This window comes from Pogona vitticeps, chromosome 1, assembly GCF_051106095.1.
Source record: "Pogona vitticeps strain Pit_001003342236 chromosome 1, PviZW2.1, whole genome shotgun sequence".
In the NCBI taxonomy this organism is placed as follows: Eukaryota; Metazoa; Chordata; class Lepidosauria; order Squamata; family Agamidae; genus Pogona; species Pogona vitticeps.
Window position 1 is genome coordinate 239,017,985 of NC_135783.1, and position 20,965 is coordinate 239,038,949.

General features: G+C 41.2%; 1 protein-coding gene and 1 long non-coding RNA gene across 2 annotated transcripts in view; both read right to left on the reverse strand.

Annotated features, from left to right (window-relative positions):
* Positions 1 to 12,925, reverse strand: part of LOC144584390 (uncharacterized) — a 30,903-nt gene extending 17,978 nt beyond the window's left edge. Inside the window, exon 1 of the long non-coding RNA XR_013538606.1 lies at positions 6,661 to 12,925. This is a non-coding gene — a long non-coding RNA (uncharacterized LOC144584390). The remainder of the gene's footprint in view (positions 1 to 6,660) is intronic.
* The window catches only part of MARCHF4 (membrane associated ring-CH-type finger 4), a 165,897-nt gene that overhangs the window by 103,715 nt on the left and 41,217 nt on the right, over positions 1 to 20,965 (reverse strand). The gene's annotated exons all lie outside the window — the stretch shown is intronic.

A 20,965-nucleotide genomic window follows, 5' to 3' on the forward strand; every position in this document is an offset into this window, starting at 1 on the left:
GACTGAGGGGTCAATCCCTTCTATTTCCTGGCCAAAGGTCATGGAATGAAGCTGCAAATGGCAGTAGAGAAACATCTCTATTGCCTTTCATTATCTCTTATCCTAGTCCCAGATGTGTACCTCAGGGATTCTTGGTGACGTCTGGCACTGGAAGTTCTAGAAAACTGAAAATCCCATTCCCAGTGAGGACTACAACTAAGTTCAGGGAAGTCAAGGCGGGGTGGGATGGCAGATGATGTCACGATCCTTGCTGATCAGAAAGTCCCAGGCTTATATCTATGACACCATTGGTGATAAGTTGTACTGGAGTACAACTCATAGAAGCCCCCAACCAGACTTGTAGTCTAAAACCTCTAGAGAACTCCACACTGAGAAAAGCTTTCAATCCTAAACACCTTCTCCCTAGGGATTAAACCCCACTGAATGCAGTGAGGTTCCTTCAAATGAAACATGCAGAGGATTGCGTTGTAACTGATTTGCCCAACATATTTTGACAACTCTGTTTTCTCCCACTTTGCCTGGAATTCACTGACCATTTTCAGAAGGCAGGATTTATCAACACAGTAGGTTTGGCGGTACTACAAAAAGCGAGACAAAAGCTGAGCAATATCACCAAGCAGTAAGCCCTCATTTGAGGCGTCTGCTAGTCTTGAACTCTTGAAGCTGACCCCAGAATTGCCATGGCTCAAAAACTGACAGCGAAGAGGTGAGCACTCTGTTGCTGCACCACAAAACAGGAGCCACAGTGCCTCTTCCAGCCCAGCCGTTCCCCCAAACCTTAGCTTGAGGCCTGATTCCTTGCTTTATCTCTTTCTGATCTTTGCCATGTGGGTTTTCATCATGCTGGCAATTAGGGAGATAATAATTGAAGGAGACAACTGAGCACACAAATCTGTTAATCCTTTCACAGGGCCCTCTCCCCCTTGGTCTCCGTCAGAACCTTTAACATCACACAAACACGCAGAAACCAGAGCCATGTTCCCCTGGCTGCTCCACCAAATGCTCATTAAAAGGAAAACTTTAACTTTATTCTCTCTGCCTCACAGGGTTTCTGGAGGCAAGTGCAGGGCCAAGCGTCAGCATCCTCAACTGTTTAAGGTTGGAAGATTGCTGAAATGACAAAGGCAGCATCTGTTCTAAAGTCTTTCCATGTACTGTACAACATTAGGAGAGCAGAGCAGAATAAATAAGACTAAAATAAAGAGAAAAGAAAGAAAGAAAGAAAGAAGGAAAGAAGGAAAGAAGGAAGGAAAGAAGGAAGGAAGGAAGGAAGGAAAGAAGGAAGGAAGGAAAGAAAGAAAGAAAGAAAGAAAGAAAGAAAGAAAGAAAGAAAGAAAGAAAGAAAGAAAGAAAGAAAGAAAGAAAGAAAGAAAGAAAGAAAGAAAGAAAGAAAGAAAGAAAGAAAAGTGTATTCCATGTTACGGCTGACCAGCCTATGGCACTCTCCTTCCCTCTGGGCTGCTATTGTCTTATTGTCTCACCTCAATCCCTTCAGATCACTCACATACTTTGCCTCTTGGATCATGTGATGTCCCTTCCCATAGCCAAACCAACCCTCACCCCTTGTCCTCACCCTCCAAAACCCTCCACAGCCTTTCCTCTCTGCTCTAACATCTTGATTAGGGCTGGCCCTACCAGTGGGCAGAGTGAGGTGACTGTCTCAGGCAGCAGACACCAGGAGAATGGCAACAAAATGTTGGAGAACAGAATTGCGGCCTGCCATGTGAGCCTCAGTTAGCCTGATGTCCTCAGGTGAGGTGAAAGTACTTTATTCTGTTACCAGTGTTGCAGTAAGATTCAGCTTCTGTATATGGAATGGGAGTAGAATACCACTGGGCAGCAAAACATCTTGGGCCAGCCCTAATCCTTATATCTTATTGCTCATGCGCCTCATCCCCTCAGCTCCACCACCCTCTGCTCTCAGAAGGTATCTGTCACCTGTACAAGATTCTGCTTTGCCTCTCCTGCTAACCTGCGTGCATGGAAGTAGAGGTAGGCAGATTTGTGTTTCTGGACTACAATGTTCAGAATGCCACAGGTGATGCTCTCTGGGGCATGCTGGGGATTGTAGTCCAGAAACACCTTTGCTTGAAATCAAGACCCATAATACCTGAAGGATGTTACCTCTCTCTCTCTTTATTAACATTCCCCTCCCCAAAAATATGTTTTTTTTCCCTTTCTATGAGGACTTTGGCACAAACCCCCAGTTCTGGGATGAGTAAACAGTGCCCTCCCCTATGTTACTGGAATGTAGCTCCCATCAGCTTTTGTGGGCAAAACCAACAGTAAGGAATGCTAGAAGTTACAGTCTAACGATACCTGAAAGACTACACTTTGCCCACTTCACTCTAGTTCTTGTTGTCTTCATCTGTACATAAGCCTAACCACAAATAACTGAACCAATGACATGCTCTTCCTGTTTGCCTTTTGCATCCCCTGGCCTTCTTTTCCTCTGTTGGGTCTTTTAAGACTGTAAGCTCCTTGGGGCAAGAACTGGTCCTCTTATATTCTTTTAAGTGCCATGCACAGAAGTGGCACTAGAAAAATAAACCAAAGCGCAGTGTGGCGGGGGAAATTATCACTCTTATATAAATGACTGCTTCAGCTGCTAAGACGCACAACTGCTGAAAAGGCACAGAAACAATTTAAAAGATGGCAATCCTCATGTAGAAAAGAACAAAATGGATAATTTATTCCCCGGGGCAAGGGGAAAAATCTGTGAGAAAGACAAACCCTGCTGAGGGCAAAGACTGTTTGCTAAACTGTTTGACTACCTCTGTTTAGAATCTATTCTCATATTATGCAGCACATGGAAATACATTTAACTAGCATTATACTGAAGAATGTTTGTACAGCACATTATATTAGCAATTGCAAAAAACGCTATGCTGTTATATTTAAGGAACAAGACATTTTTAGTTCTTGGGAATGGACCGGAAAAAAAAAATAACATACAGGCAATTTTCAGTAAAGAAAACTCAAGACAAACTACAAACAGAACTTGGAAATAATATTATACCTCTTTGGTATGGAGTTTACCATGTTTCTGTATCCCCAGCCAAAAGGGAACCATGAGTTTCAATATAAGGCATTAGGCTAGGACACTGAGTTATGGCAGCCCCTTGTCTAATGTGTTATTTTGTTTTTAAATTGTGTGAATTTTATTTATTTATTTATTTATTTATTTATTTATTTATTTATTTACTTACTTACTTACTTACTTACTTACTTACTTACTTACTTACTTACTTACTTACTTACTTACTTACTTACTTATTAGATTTTAACCCCGCCCCTCTAGACAATGTCTACTCGGTGTTTTAATGCTGTGAGCTGCTCTGGGTTCCTTGTCAGAAATGCGGCATATAAAACAACAACAACAACAACAACAACAACTACTACTACTACTACTACTACTACTACTACTACTACTACTACTACTACTACTACTACTACTACTACTACGAAGAAAAAGAAGAAGAAGAAGAAGTAGTTTCAGAGGGACGTTCAGAGGGATCCACACTATCAGAGATGAAATTTGAAACCTACAATCTCTGAGCTCATTCTGCAGCCACCATTTTCGAGCTTGCTTTAAATGAGAAAACTTGACCTGCACATCTGGCTATGGATTTTAGAACTTGTCTGTTTCTTCTACGCCACCCAGAACTCCATAACGCCCAGCCTGATGAAGATTCCAGAAGAGTTGAAAGCTAGCTTCTGCTTATAATATTTTAGTGGTCTAATAAAGGTATCACCCACCCCTGTCTTCAGATGATATGAGTGACACCAATCTCTAATACTTTTTTTTATTTAATGAGAGTGTAACAATAGTCTCTTTTCTCAAATAACCCAATGATTGTTAATGTTTTTAAAAATTCATGTTACTTTTGGGGATAGAAATTGGAACATTTTGGGAGAATTTGTTCAAATTTTCCTTACTGTTTTGTATAAACCCCTCCCCCAGGAATTAAAAAGTAATAGGGAAGCAATTTGCAACATAATGAGTAGCATTAAGATTAACTTAAAACCCTTTCGACTTTGCAATAGCTTACACAAGTTAACTTTAAAAAGTAACTTCCTAAGCATGAGTAGAAGGTGGCATTTTCTGGGTCTGGGCATCATCCCAACTCAGCACAAGGATGGACAGCTGCTTAAGCAGCTTGAACAGGCATTAGCAGATAATATTTTCCATGCTGTAAAGAGTTTTACCTGTAGATTTTTGGATGCCAAGTTTCTGTCAAAGAGAGAATGATAGGCCAGTCTGTTCTTCTCCAACTTACTGGTAACCCTGTTCAATACAGTTCCCATACCTTGTTAAATTTAACTTGGTACTGTAGTTCATTTTTCAAGCTGAATTCTGACTGATTTACTACAGTATATTGCTTGCAGATCTTCCCCTTTCTGTTGTAAAATCAGGTCAGAATTGTGTTGTCTCCCTTACCTAGTCATGTGCAGGTAGGGAGGATGGGATCCTGAATTGTTAATATTCATGTGGAAGAAGAATGTTTATCTGCTGTGCAAATTCCACCTGTCAAAATACCCTACTCCTGCCCTCCTTTTTATATGGCCGTCCTAGGAAGGAAAGCTTGCCCTCAAACACATGATGAAAGCACTAACAATAAAGACAGGCCCCAGCTCCTTCACTTGGCTTCTGAAAGTAGGGAGGAGAACAAGGACGGCAATGGGAGGTGGGTGGATGTGAGGTACAGTCGTGCCCTGCTTAACAATTACCCCGGATAATTATGAATCCGCTTCACGACGATGTTTTTGCGATCGTAATTGCGATCACAAAATGATGTTTTAATGGGATTTTTTCACTTTGCGACAATCAGTTCCCTGATCGTCGGGTTTTCAACATGGCCACTGGCTGCTCAAAATGCTCCCCGCTGTTTTTAGGAGGCATTTTTCGCTTAACAGGCACCCGAAAATGGCCGCTGTATGGAGGCTCTTCGCTGGACGAGCAGGTATTCAGCCCATTGGAACACATTGAACGGTTTTCAATGCATTTCAATGGGCTTTTTTATTTCGCTTGACAACGTTTTCGCTCTACAGCAATTTCACTGGAACGAATTAACGTTGTCAAGCGAGGCACCACTGTATACCATTGGTAGAGGAACCTGACGGAGCACGTGTCAGCCCCTCTCTGGAGACAACCTTTATGACTTTAGGGAAGTGGCCATCTACAAACCTGTGTGCAGAAGCTGTCCAGGTTTTCTTCTCTTTGCTACCATACCTCTCTATAAGCCAGAGCACAATGAGGTATCAGTTCCTCTCCCTATTACATCTTAATGTCTTTCGCTGAAACATACCTTTTCCATTTAGGAAAATCACTTCTGGGATCTAAAATGCCAGCAGGAAAACCTCTTGGCTTATTCAGAGTAGCTCAGTTGGCTATTGGGAATCATCGAGGCATTACTATTGATCCATTAGAGCTGAACTGTAATAGCTTTAATCACAATCGGTGCTGTAGGTAAGGCCAGTGCTGGAGGTATTGAACTCTATTAAGGAAGGTGGGACTGACAGGGGAGAAACGCAGGGAAGCTGCAGGGTCTCCACAGCTTCCCTCTTTGTCCTGTTCAATTGGGGAACAGCTGCTCTAGGTAAGGATGGCTTGTGAAGATCATGGTCTACTCCCTGTCACACTGCCAGAGCTTCCCCTTATTCTGCATCTCACAGTGCATACTGTTCTCTTGCACAAAGAATGCAGCGCTTTCCTGCAGGAACTGCATACTGTAAATATTACAGTCAGTAAAACTGACAGAAATTGAAGGTCCAAAGTCTCCACTAGAAACTGCGTTCACTGGGAGATTCTGGGAGCTGTAGTTCAAACTCATGTGAAGAGTGGGAGTCCAAACAGTTTGCATACTACTCTAGCTATCTTTTTGGTCTGTGTAGCAGTGAAGGTTGCCAATTCATTCAGCAAACCTTGCTTAGTTGGGCATCACACTTTCAGACCAGTTTTTGACTGATTTAACATCAGTGGCATTGCAACTTTTCACAACAGGCTCAACTGCCAAATCAAGCAGAAGATGGGAAGGGGCATAGCTCAGTGGGTCATAGAACATGGGTCTCTCTGCAATGCTCTGCATGCAGATAGACCCATGTTCCATCCTTGGTATCTCCTGGTGTGGTTGTCAAAAGTTCTGCCTTGAAACCCTGCAGAACCAGTCAGTGTTGGCTCGGCGAGTCTGGATGGATCAAATGCCTAATTCATGCAAGCATAAACTAGCATTCTTAAACTCTGCCTATTCTCACTAAAACAAGCTCTGGGACTCCCACTCCCCAGGGTCACCTCCAGGTATCTGGATTCTTAATTCTGAAAACTAGGAAGTAGATGAAGTAAGGAAGAATATATATTGCACACGAAACATGTGGCATGCTTTCCCCCCCTTAGAGGGGATGTAAGTGATTTAGTTTTTTAAAAAATAAATCCTATACATCATACATTAATCAATAAAACGATTCCATAAAATGCAGCCAAGAGCCTATCAGTCACATCATGGTATAGCACTGTCTATCCTTTAAAGCCATTCCGTCCACTTTGCTCTTTGTTTCATAATGCAATCCATAAATTCAGAGTATATTTCATTGTAAGTCTTCCCTCTTTTGTCATCTCTTAACATACCACCAATTTGTTTATGAGCCTTCGAGAATACATACTTTGTTTATGAGCTCAGCAGCCTGCATGGCCCGTGCCGAAACCTCTGGCTATTCATAAAACCTTCCCCGTTTGCGCTGCCATTGCTTTTGCAACCAACAAGGCCTTGTGCAAAGAAAGTTTTCCAGCATCTCGTTGGAGAACGTGCAGGGGAGGAGCCTCCTAAGGCAAAATGTTTTAAAGGTCTAGGGGCTTTTCCTACAAGATTTGCAAGTCACAGGCTGCCCTGCTGCCCCGAGTGAAGATGGTGCTGTAGTGGCAGAACAGTCTGCGCAGCTGCCCCACTCTTTGTAGGACCCACATCTGTAGCAGTAATACACAAAGAGCAAACAAACAATGGGCTGAATCTGATTACTAGTTACAAGTAAACACAGCCCATCCATGGAATCAATGGGATTTACAGAAGCAAATTGTTCCATAATTGATTAAATGGGTCTAGCAATTGGATTTAGGACAATGCAGAGCTTGGAAACAATGTTTTAGAAATAATGCATTCATGGCAAATGTGTTACCTTTTTTAGAGCAAGCATGAACATGGATTTTACACATAAAAAGGATAGATTTGACATGCTTTCTCAAGAGATTTCTTGTCAATCAACACTTTTTTCTTCCCCTTTTCCTTTGCAAACTTCTTTTTTAAAATCAGATTTATACCTGGTAGCTAAGCCTTAGACATCTAAATGTCTATATAGCAAGATTTTTTTTAAAAAAAAGCTATGAAGAGCCTATGCTGTTTCTCAGGACTTCTGGGAATCATAGCCCATGACCATCATAGTCTATGAAGAATCGACTGCCTAGTTCCTGCTACATTATTTTAGTGCCAGTACCAAAACAAACTCTAACCAAAGGCAAACATTATTATAACCTGCCGTGGAGTCTGAAAGTATACCTTCCAGACATCTGTTTTCTATATTGAATGAAATATTCAATTCTTTAAATAAATAAATAAATAAATAAATAAATAAATAAATAAATAAATAAATAAATAAATAAATAAATAAATACCTTCTGGTTTATGAATGTGGGATGTAGTGCTTTTGTATTCACAATTCAAAACCCTCTTGTACTCACTACTATTCACAAAAGGACACCAGGCAAGTCAAAATCTAGAAGGTAACTCCTTTTTTCATCCATTAACCACTTCTCATCTGAACACAAAGCAATGGTCAGGGCTGTTTTTCAACAAGTGTGAATGGTAGTGAGCAGAAGAGGGAATCCTGTAGACCATCTTGACAGCTGCGATTGGTGTTGCCAGCATTCAGGCTGCTCCTTGCTATGCAAGTTTTGGCATTCTTTTTCCTGCTGGCAATGTAAGCACAATATTGTGCAGCAATATAGTACCATTCCCTCACATTTTGAATCATGAATACAAAAGAACAATATCCGACATTCATAAAGCGGAGGTGTTTTTTAAGAATTGAATTTCCTAACTTTTTAAAACAGGAGTTTAAATATACATATACTACACATAAATTCAACAAACATTTTCCTCTATGCTAGAGAATTCCAGAAGATGAGCACATGATCTGTACTATGGCTATTCAAAACCAAGATCAAGTCATCCATACTGTGTGAAAGAAAGGCAGTGAAGAAAGATAGGGACAAAAATCAACTCATTTGAAATGTGGTGCTGGAAGAGAGCTGTAGAGATATAAATGATAGCCAGAAAAGTAGGAAAGTGGCTGCTCAATCAAGAGAAGCTTGAACTCTCATTTGAGCAAAAATGAATGACCTGATTGTATCCTACCATGAATATATAATGGAAATAGAGAACTGACCATAATAGACTATATTGCTAGGAAAAGTGGGGTGGAGAAGTAGAAAAAGAGGAAGATCTGAGATGGGTTGACAGTAAAGGAAGCCACAGCTGTTAATTTGCAAGATCCAAGCAAAACTTAACGAAAAAGACAATATTGCTAGGAAAGGGGTGCAGTAGGAGGAGAGAACAACCTAACATGAGATATTGGTGTTTGCAAGATCTGAGCGGAGCTCTTAATGATAGGACATTTTCAGTCAGTAATCCATACAGTTAACACACATCAGATGGCATATAGCATCTTTGGAGTGTTTTTTTCCTTAATTACCAAACAATGGTATAGTGACAAGATGTGTCGACTAAGCACCCAAGCTCTGCTGATATCGAGGCAGACCATCCCCAACCACAAAACAAAAAACAGTAATTTCACAGTTTAAATAAGTGGACTTTTTAATATCTATTCTCTCTTTTAAAAAACCCAACAAAAACATATTTTAAAATATGTTTATACCAGAAATAGAAACTCTTTTTAATGTCTCTTTGGCCAAGGAGCAGTTAAGTGTTTTCATCTGGTTCTGACTGGCAGGGTCAAAAGTTCAGACCTCCCTATTCTTGAAATGGCTATTTTCTAAATCAGTATTAGAGTCATAGATGCCTTGATTCCTTCCAAATTTTAAAAAAGGGTTCTGAAACTAACCATTTTCTTTCAGTATAAGCAAGTCTGGTCTTTTTTTTTTTTAATTTATAAAATTAATTTTCATAGGAATAGGGGGTATGGTACAAATACGGGGACCAGGTTAAAAGGGGGGAAGGGTAGGAAAGGGTAAAATCAGAGAGCGAAAAGCATTCTTACATCCACTTGTACAATTATATTAAAAATGGAAATCATACAAAGAGAAAAAGAAAATATTATAGCAATTTCCCAAGATATCTATCATTACTAATCTTCCATTTTCTTGGACCTTCTCTTTCTTTTTATCTGTAAATTTACTAATGTTATAGGTTTAATATTATTCTGCCAAGTTAATATCTATTGCTCTAAATCAATGTTATAACTATTAGTTTGTGTTTATTTTATAATATATTCTTTCAACACAAAATACCTTTTTATATTTAACAACGTTTATCTCTACTGCTCTATCTCCATATTCTAACCAATGTTTTGTGCCCCTCTTACCATGTCTTCTTTCATTTTCCATTTTATGGACCATGCATCCATTCTCAAGAGCTTCATCCACTCCATGTATTGTCTCATTTGTCCCATGTGCCACAGCATGTGTCCCATTATCTTGATTCTTCTCCCTTTCATAGCAAAGTTCATTCGCTGCACTTCTGCTGCTGACCTCTTCATAAGAGGGATTAACAAATTAGCTCTCTGCTGCATTGTATTTTCACCTTTATCTTCTGAAACCTTCTGGGGTTTAAGAGTTACATTGTCTCTCTACATCTTCACTGTAAATTCCATTTGTGTCATTACATCTTTAGTTTGTTCAAATAGCTGATCCATCTCTGCTTTTATCTGATGTAGTCCATTAAGTATAATGTTTTGAATATTTTGGAGAATCTCTTGTTCCATGATTGGAGGTATTATCTGGATTTCTTTTCAGCAGGTAGTAACCAAAGTAGTTATTCACAATGATAGCATACAGTATGTTTTGGGGCAGAAAACATTTACAATTCAATCTTTTTCTCCCTGGGCTTCCTAGTTAGCAATGGTTGACAGGGGGAGGGGCTTTTCCCAAGACTGTTTCTGGCTGCTTCACAGATTTAAATCCATGAGTTGTTTATGGTTATATTGCAGAAGCGAGTTTTATTGCCGCAATAGAAGCAAAGTTGTTTTTCTCCCTCCCCCTTTCTCCTTATTTCTGTTTCTCCCAGTCAAGGCTCAGATGAAGGGCTGGGTGTGTGTGTGAATGCTCGCCAGTATGGCCAGATAGTCTAGTCACTTTCTGACAGATTGCACCCATTCTCTTCATCGTTTAGGTCCTTAAGAGTTCCATATGTAAAAGCAAGCCATTTACTTCAAGTTCTAGTCAAGATTGTTTCCAACAATCTTCATCATTTAGGTCCTTAAGAGTTCCATATGTAAAAGCAAGCCACTTACTTCAAGTTTTAGTCCAGATTGTTTCCAAAATCCTTCTGTACTTTTCCGCTCTCTGTTGTTGGGGCATTCACAGCTTTGTGCCAAGATTGCACCCAGTCAATTTCTACTTCCAGATGCAACTTCAAAGAGAGGCCAATCCAGGGATCCCCCAGCCCTCCTCCCTTCTCAGTCAGATTCTGTTACTTCAGACTTTCACTTCTCCTAGTAAAAGTCTTTCCCCCCCCAAGTTTGGGGAGGGGGTCAAAACCGAGTGGTCTCAGTCAGTTTCAGAAGCCCTCCTGAAGCGCCACCAATCCCACTGTGACAAGTTTGGTATTGATAGGTTTTAAATCTGCAGACACAGAAGGTTGCCAATGTCTGCATGGTGGCAAAACTGCTTTATTCTTTAAAAAATTATTACTCAGAATTCGTTAAGACAAGGCGAGAGCAGACTTCTGCTACATCTGTGCCAAATTTGGTGTAGTTTCTAAGTTATCATTTTTTGCTTGGAGTCTTCCTTGTTTTTGAATTGTCTAATGGAATGTTAAATTGGGCTGTTCCACAATATCTACTGATGCACATTTGTGCAGGAGTAATTTAAACCATATTAAATGACTTTAATTGTTTCCCACTCTAATATTTTAGTTCCAGTATTTTTGCTTCCTACAAAAAGTCTTGAGATATATCACATACATTCTTTATAAAGTGACCATGGTAGCCCCCCCCCCAATCTGTTGCCCTCTGTGATTTTTACTACTTTAATTTTCACAAGGCAGTTTTCAGCATATTGCTTCAAAACAACTTTAACTATTTTTTTTACCATGCTGAACTGATGTTTATGTTCCACTGACTGGTACCCATGAGCCCTCACAGACCAGGCCCACACTTTTTTCCTGTCTGAGGTGAATCGACAAATGTCAACTGCATCTACTTAAGTCAAAATAAATACTATATAAAGTAAAAATAAATACTATATAGCCAGCCTATTTAGGCAGAAGAAGCAGAAAATCCCACAAATGCCTCTTCTGTTCCTTGGCAATAAAAGTACAATAACAAGAAATTAAGTACAGCGGTGCCTCACATTACGATATTAATTTGTTCCAGTGAAATCGTTGTAGAACGAAACATCTTAATGCAAAAAGAAAAAAACCCATTGAAATGCATTAAAACCCGTTTAATGCGTTCCAAAGGGCTGTAAACTCACCGTCCAGCGAAGATCCTCCATAGGGTGGGCATTTATGCTGCCTGTGCAGCGAGGAATCCATCCCAGAAAACAGCAGGGGCCCATTTTGTTTACCTGGTGGCCATTTTGAAACCGCCAATCAGCTGTTGGAAAATTGTCATTTTTGCGAAGCAGGGAACCGATCATCGCAAAGCGAAATCCCCCCATAGGAAACATCATTTTGTGATCACAAAAGCGATCGCAAAAAGTTCATCGTAATGTGGTTTCATCGTTAAATGGGGCAATCGTAAAGCGAGGCACCACTGTAAGTTACAATTGATTAGAAAATCTAAAACTCTACAAAGCCTGGCTCCCAGCACTGAAAAATACAGCCTGCAAAAGGTCAACTAACTCTACCCAGCCACAAGGACCAGTGATCACTGCACACAAAAGACCAGCTAAGGACATCCATCAATCACAGTGACAGATCATCTCTTCCCTTACCACAACAATAAACCAAAACAAAAAACATGCTGATCATCTTAATCACCCAATCTCCTGATAAGTTCAAAAGCTGATCCCACAGCTATAAATACTCAACTATCCCACAAAATTGCACCAGAGCACAGAGTTCTGACTCCTATCCTCTGAAGATGCCTGCCACAGAGACTGGTGAAATGTTAAGAAGAACAACCTTCAGAACATGGCCAAACAGCCTGAAAAACCTACAACAACCATAAGTTACAATTTGCTGCTTTTTCATAACACCCAAGACATGAAGGAAATGCCTCACCCTGCCTAATGGTAGAGCTCTCCCAGATACTCAGGAGTGGGGAAAACAAATGTCAGGCTTGGGCCCTAGGGTTAGCTACATGCATATATCTTGCATTTATTTCTGAATGATCAATGGCTGGATTACCTCAGCCATCCTTTCTTGTAATGCTCTATAAGTACATCCCGAGAAGAACATGAAGGCTCTCAGGCCACCCCTTCACTCAGCCTCTTCAGAAAAAGAATAAAATGCAGCACTGCGGCAGAGGTTGAAACTCGCCCACCTGACCTTTTTGAACATCACACATATAGGCAGCAAGGACCGCACTCCGTTTTGTCAAGCTTCTTGATATCAGCTGAGTGAAGACATATAAGACCAAAAAATTTCAGGCCGCTACCAACACCACTATACTATCCAGGTGGAATCGTACAGTTCACAGTATAAAATCGATCACACAGTTTATTTACATAAATTACACACTGAGAAAACAATTATACCCCTTAATTTACCTTGTTCTTCAATTTCGTTATGTAAGTCCATCAATCAAGTTAGTTTCAGGCAGGAAGACAATGCTGAAAGCAAATAAAGGAGCTCTTTGTTAATTAGGGCCTTTCTCACACCTCTCTTTGATCTCAGGGTAGGAGGCCATAACATCAGTCCAACATCAATGGTGTCTAACTTCTTCACAAATAAGCTATTTGTTCAAAACAGGAGTCACAAAGAAGGAGGAGGGGTAGAAATGGGCCCCCAGCAATTATCAGGCAAAAAGAACCTGGTGTTGTAGTCCAGCACTCATGCAAGCAAACAGGGAGACTCTCCCATTTGGCCTTTGTTTGAAACAGATCTGTTTGGTCGGGGGGGGGGGGGGGAGTGTGACACAGGAAACCTGAGTCCTCCATCTGAGAATCGGGGTTATAATTTAGTAAACTCATTAGGTTCAACTGATTGAGGTCTGATTAAAGCCAACATGATTAAAGTCAACCTGGTGGTTGCAGCCCTCCTCTGCTGATGTTGACAGTCAAAGTGTCTTCTTGTTGGTATGGAGGCGTTATTTCTTGGTCTCCTCGTAATTCCATTGAAGTCTTATTTTCAGTTTGCCTTTCCTTCTGAAGTATGTCCTCCCCCCCCCCTTTTCCATTTTTATTATTGCATTAAAAATGAGGAGTCTGTGTGGGCAGCCATTCTGCCCAGTGTGGACAACTGGGAATTCATCAGATAACCCTAATTATAACTGTATTTACACATTTCTCAAAAGATGGTGCACATCTCTAATTTAAGATGTACAAGCTATCTCAGATAGAGATCTGAATTCATCCACTTGAACTCAGTTTTCCCTATATTAATGAAACAATTACATCTAGATCAGTAAACAGCATGCTTTTCTTCAGGGTGGAGAATTCTTTAATTAGTGCTAGATGAAAGAAGACAAAGCAGTTATCCAAAGTAGCTTTCCTTGAGACAAAGCCAGCTGTTAAATGATTTTCTTTAGCTGACCTTAATTAGAGAAGAGGAGGAGCCTTAAATATATTTTCCCTGACACATTAAGCATACTAATTGGCTGGTAACAGCTAGGATATTATCTGTTTCCCTGAAGAAAAAAAGAAAACAAAAGGCGATCCTTATGCTTGGTTTTTATATTAATAAATGTAAGAAGTCTGACATGGAATTCCACAGGTCTGAAGAACAACAGTATGACATTTTCTGGCAAGAAATTCTTTCACAGAGATTTTATGTGGTAAAATTGCTCCAGTCGCTACTCATATGCTTCTCTCTTCAAACGACGCTGGGGCTAGGGGCACCAGACCCACGTGTTGTTCAAAAGCCATGCATAACTCTTACGTCCCCATAAACATAACTACAAAGCATAAACAGTTGAGTCACACAGATACACACACCCCTTCCCTAGCATGTGTCAGCAGCACCCTGGCATGCCCCAACACTACCCTCCCCAGACGCCATGTGGAGCTGCCACAACAGGAGAGAGGGCCCTGCTGCCAACAACAGGGCCCTAGGTAAGACCAAAACCCACCTTTCTCAGGCCACTTCCTGGAGACAACTAGCAGCACAGTATTTATTGAATATTTATTTATTGAAATATTTATTTATTGGGGGAAAATGTGTATAATCAAAACCGTGCTGCTCAGATCCATGCAATTCAAGGGCGAAGTGTCATGTGCCACCCATAAACTCTACAACAACTATGCGTGAAAGGTCTTAGAAACTGTAGTAAGATGGCATCACCACTGTAATATTTGATTTTTTTTAAAGGGAGGTGTTACTTGTGGTAGACCCATAAATGTGTATCTTCCACCATTTTTTAAAAATGAGGTTTACGTATCTGGATGCAGAACAAGAGGCCGGGAGTCCAATTCCCTGCTGTTCAGCCCAGAAGAGTCAGCCTGTGTGACCTTGGGCAAGCTGCACAGTCCCAGGATGCCCGAAGAAGAAGGGAATGGTAAAACCACTTCTGAGTATTCTCTACCTGGAAAACCTTGGAAAGGGTCACCATTGGTCAGAATTGATTTGGCACAGAAGTATTCTTATGGATTAGAAAGCCTCTCTGTAGTGAACTGGTAGCTTGATGTTCTGTATTCAACCAGAATTCTGAAGACTTGGAAAGTTACTTTCTTAACTACGAGTTCCAGAATCTCTCAGTCTGCAAGGATCTGACAAACCATCCTGTGGTGGCTTAAAGGTCTAACCATCTTGTCGCAGCACAAATCATGGATAAGATGCCACTTCAAAGAGCACAGTGCCAAACATAGAGACCTATAAAGGTACAGAAAGGACAAACATAAGCAATGGGTCTAAATCTCCATGGAATTCAAGAGATCTATATTTGTCCTAGTTGGTATCTCCAGTCCCCACACCCACCTCTTCATAGAAGACAGTTCTATCAACAGCTCGGATCAATTTTTCTGCCATCATAGAGTAGGGGTGGACAAAGTGAGGTCCACGGTCTTCACACACCCATTTAGGCCTTCCATCTGCCTGGGCTAATGTTTGCTTTCCATGTTATGTTTCTAAACCTTCATGGCCAGCAGCAGTATATCAGGAACTACAAGATGTTTGGAACAAACATAATGGGATGTCTGTCTTTATTTCTGTGGGATTTAATCCCTCCCATTTTTTCCTGACATTTTCCTTTCCTGTGCCCTCTTTGCCTTGATAACTCTCCTATATGACCTCTCTGGTGCTTTTGTTTTTCTAATTCCTCAGAAAAACCAAAAGAACAACAGCAGCCGCAACAACAATAAGCATATTTAGCATGCTTTTGGTCTGTACCTGCACCTCTTGCCCTGTGCCAGTCAGGTCAGCATGACAAGCAGCACCCACTATTAATAATCCTTCATCCCACACAGTCCCTCAGGTCAGCTATGGCAGTCCACAGGAGAGATTAGGAAACTGGACGTAACATTTAAATAAAAAAAAAAATCACCCAAAGGCCTCATAAAGTTATGGTGACCTTAGATGGTTCTTCTCAGTGGAGCTATAAGAGAAACTGACACATTTCTAACACACTGCCAATATTTTCAAATCAGTAAAAAAAATTGCCACTCACCCTTTAGGGGTGGTATGTGTTTCTCCATTTTCACGGCTCAACTTCCTTGTATGAATCAGTATAATACAGTATTACACAGCCCACATCTGGTATCAGTGGCCTATGTTTGGGATTCTGGCTCTGTAGCCGGATCCCTAAACCACTAAGCTATCCAGCAGTCCTGAAAAAGCTTGTAGAAATTGAGCTGTTCAGAGAAGCTTTGGGGGAGGGTCTCCCCAAGAAGCTGGAACAGTGGATAAAGAAGGCAAGGAATACTATCGTTTCTGTCCCGTAATGGTTATTGTTTCCAATCTTGCCGTTTTTCTGGTTGTGCTACTGTTTAGTGTCTGTAGCAATTATGTAATTTATATTTTATAGTTTTGTTACGTACTACCCAGAGTAGTGATTGGCAAACAATCAGCCATGGCCAGCAGTATTCCATTCAGAACATGAAAGTAATGTTGTGTTACCCCCTGTTCAGCACCGATTACACAACTGGTTGCACAATTAATCTCACAAGCGGTGCAGAACAAAGCATGCAAAGAAAGATTGCCAGAGCAGCTTCTGTGACTATGTAATACAGCAGGACACTGGCCAAGGTGTTATTAGTATTTTTTAAAAAATTCTTGACACATCTTTATGAATGTCTGTTTTAGCATGAGTTTTTGTGTGTGACTATCCACTTCCTCAGATGTGACTTCACTTTTTTTTTTTTTTTTTTGGCAATTGCAGTCATGCTCTCTTTAATGTTGATTGTGGCTGCAGTATAGGAGAATGGTGGTTTAGCACTTTCCTTGCCCCACTGCAATCCCATCATCCCCCCAAATAGGAGTTGTTTTTGTTCCTGTTGTTTATCTTCAATCTGAATGACACATCAAGACACCATAGAAGTGAGGAACAGCCCTCAGGAGACCTCTGAGTTGCATGTGTTCAAGAATAGTATCAGAAGAGGAGGAAGGCTGGTTTTAAGTGTTCCAGACCCCAGGTGCAGACCCTGATCTGGATCTGGGCACTTCCTCCTGAGTGACTTCCATATTCAATGTATCACATAGCTCCCACATTTTCCCTTAATGCACGACCAGTCTATGCTCACTGTCATCTACATTGTCACCTGAGGTGCCCCAGTGTCATTTGGATATGCTTAAGTAAATAGGGAGTGCATACAGTAATTTGCACCCTCTCAGTGCAGCCAGTTTGAAATTCACCTTGCACATATCAACAAAGGGAAGACATGGGGCAGGGAATATATATACATGAGTCTTCTTCCAAAGCTTGTTGTAGGTTTTTCGGGCTGTTCGGCTGTATTCTGGAGGTTTTTCTTCCAAATGTTTCGCCAGTCTCTGTGGCCAGCATCTTCAGAGGACAGGAGTTAGAACTCTGTCTGTGTTCTAACTCCTGTCCTCTGAAGATGGCAACCACAGAGACAGGCGAAACACTAGGAAGAAAAACCTTAGGAACACGGCCAAACAACCCAAAAAACCTACAACAACCATCGGATCCCAGCCATGAAAGCCTTCTAGAATACATCTTCTTCCAAAGTTCCACTGATTTTACAGCATTTGTATCAATTTTTGACAATGCTATACCACTCAAAGACAGAGCAGACAATCCTAATAGCACTGCCATTTTGTCTTTGATTCATATGGCAGCTCTTGCAGTGTACCTAAAGCCAGCAGGTTCACAACTGCAGCCTGGAAACTGGTTTGCTGCATACCTTGGTCAAGGCACTTGAAGTCACAGAGAAGCTGTTCAGAAGCTAAATAAATAACCCGAAGAGACTCATTTGCTTGAAGTACTACATGGCCATCTTGTCGTTCATCATTATTCTAGGGTACCGGCCCCAGGGTGGTACATAATAAGCCTAGTTTTGCATTTAAAATCTATTCTTCACGTATTTCCTTCTTTTAACTTAGAGTTTATAAGTCATTTCAAGATTAAACATTCTCAGGTGGTTTCCATGTTCATTCACATTTTATGTATGGTAATGATCTGAATGCTGGAATGTATCCATTTTTGTTAAACGGATTAAGCTTTATAACAGGATTGTATTGACTGATTGAAAAACATATTGTAATAAAAGGCTAATTCCTTAGGGGATGTTAGGTTTTTCAAAGAATGGAGTGCAGCTTATTTGCTAGAGCTGTCTGGATATGGTGTGATTATGATTATTATATTAAAGAACACCTAGCTAAGTGCTGCAGAAGAATAAAAGCAAGATATGGCTTGCCTATAGCCTTACCATGATCTTGAAAGAGGGTGGGACCACCTGTTACAAGAATTATGGGGTTGTTAGCAACAACGGCAGTCATGTGCCCAGTTCCCCCTGCATTGTATTAAAACACTATTGCCTGGTGTTGCAAACGTCATTGCTTACATAGCCAAAGTCCATCATAACTTGAAACTAAAATAAAATGTTTAAAGAAATCACCCAAAATGTGCATGGATATACATACAAGTATATTTAAGCATCTACAAATCAAAACAACAACAAAAAAACCCTACAAAATGATTACACTAACTTTTCGTGCCTCCTGCTACATGGTGGCACACTTTCCCCCTCCATGGTACCTAAACATTAGCTGGTTTTAGCAGCAAGAGAGAAGTGACATTAGCCATGGAGGACAGGCCCGATAGGATTTGTACTCTCTGTGATCCTTCAGACTTTAAACATTTCATCAGGCCCCTCCACCATGCTTAAAGTTATGGGCTTTGTAGTCTAAAACATCTGGAAGGCCAAGGGTGTGTTAGGATATGCACATCAGTACAAGCTCTGCCTTAACCCCAGCCTGATTTACAGCTGTACAGTTAGATTACAATATCTGCAGGTAACTTCTAAGGTCTTGGCAGGACTCACTGTTGATACCTTCCTGGGGCCACTTTCTTTAAAAAGGCAGTTGGGTTTGAAAGGCACTATTAAAATTCCCCACAATGTCCCAGCCAGGTTCATGGACAAAGTGAACTGCTTCCACATGCCCAGTTCTGCAGCTCCCCTCACAGGGCAAGAGGCTGCAAAGGTCAATCCAGGGCAGGGGGAGCATCCTGCCAATCCACTATCTCAGGCTGCCACCTCATTCTATCTAATACAGCATTAGAATTGGCTTGAAGGATCTCATGTTCAACATGAGTGCTGACACTGATCTATTTTCTAGAGGTACCTTCTTCTTTAACTCTGTCGTTAAATCCCACTTCCTCTTTAACACCTGTATCTCAGATTTATGTTTATTTCATTGTTTGTTTGTAAAGGTAGATTCCCCAAACCTGAAGTCAGTCCAACTCTGTTAAATAGCATAGATTACATATCTCTTTGCCTATTGTGGCTGTTTCTATTTTTTTGCTGCTCCCAACTATTCTTTTCTGGAATTATCCTTGACCTGCATATCATTCTCTAAAGTTACATGGGTGTGGTAGAACACTTAAACATGTCTGAGTGAGCAGCACTGTCTCTTCTTGATGAGAGTTTAACACACAGTTCAACAACTTCCTCATAGCATGCATACTGCATGCATTTTTTTGTATGCAGAAGATCCCACATTCAGTCCCCAGCATCTTCGACCAAAGAAGTTTTACCATTATAGCTCCTGAGGAAGATTGTCTTAACCTTGCCCTATACCAGAGCAGGCACAGCGAGGTCTATGAACAATATGTGACACACACACCCTCCGGGGGAGGCTATTTTCAAGCTGCCCCATGACTGCCAGTAAATTATTTCTCTTTTCAAAAGCAATTGGGGAGAATTTCCACCCTGAATCTGGAGGAATGCAGGAGCAGCGGTTTTAGCATTGTGAGCAGGACAGTTCACCCAAGCCCATAACATCTCCCTCCATAAGCTGCTTTCAAATCTTGTGGCTGCAGTGGGTGATGGGGGCAAAAAGCTGGTGTAGCAACACTCAAGTTGCCCGCTTCACTTAATACCAAGTCAGCGGATCTCACTGTGTAACCAACTCAACATGTCCCATTCATTCAGTGAGTTATGCTAGTTGGGACTAACTAGATTTAACCTCAAGTCTCACTATTAATGACTATTCCTGCACCAACCGAATGGTGGACTAGTATAAGAATCTCTCTCTCTGTCTGCATGAATCTGGGGATTTTCATCAAAGAACAAAAGATCTTGCCCCTTCATAGGTTAAATTATATGTAAGAATTTAGACCTAGGCTGAGACTACATTTTCAAATATGCAGGGATTTGGTCCACCTACAACACTGATGAACTTGATCAATATTTTAATGTCTACAAGATGTTCAAGGCAGATTCAATTCCTTCCAGCCTATTTCCTGCCAAACCGGCTTTTTCTCTGTGCCTCTGGAGAGTTTGATTCAATTGTGTTTTTCCCCAGCTGACATTCCCAGGAAGACGGGGGAGTGTCTTTAGGTGGTATTTTAATTGATGCAAGCACTTAGGATGCACTTTTCAGGGCAGTGAGACCACGTTTCCACCATTTCCCTCTGATTATAAAACAACAATGCATGAGATTTTGCAACAGGCAGCTCTATCACCTTCTCTAGATGTCCTCTGCATCTACAAACACACATATACAAGCAAGGCAAAATGAAAGACGTTTGGAATGCTTCTATAAGCAAGGGGCTCTGCAGCTAACCATAAAAGGAAAGGAGAGGCAGTACTAGAGAAATGAAGGAAATAAGGGTGAGGGGGGTGGGAGTGAAGGTCCCATCTCAAATAATATGAACAGGGAACTATGAGTAGAGATTAGCACAAACCGCTGATTCGGTTCAAAACAAGGTCAGTCATGGGCAGCAGGCATGTGGAGGGGGCAAGCAAGTGTGCAGGGAGTGGTTGGGCAGAGGGCAAGTGAGAGGGTGAGAGGGTGAGCAAGTGAGTGAATGATCAGTGATCTGGTGGTGGGATGATTGGGCAGATGAGCAAGGAGGCAGTCAAGCAGGCGGGGGGTGAGCAAGAGATGGGGGACAGGGTGAATGAGCGGGGGGGGAAGAAAATCGGACAGGCAAGCAAGGGGACAAACAAGGGGATGAG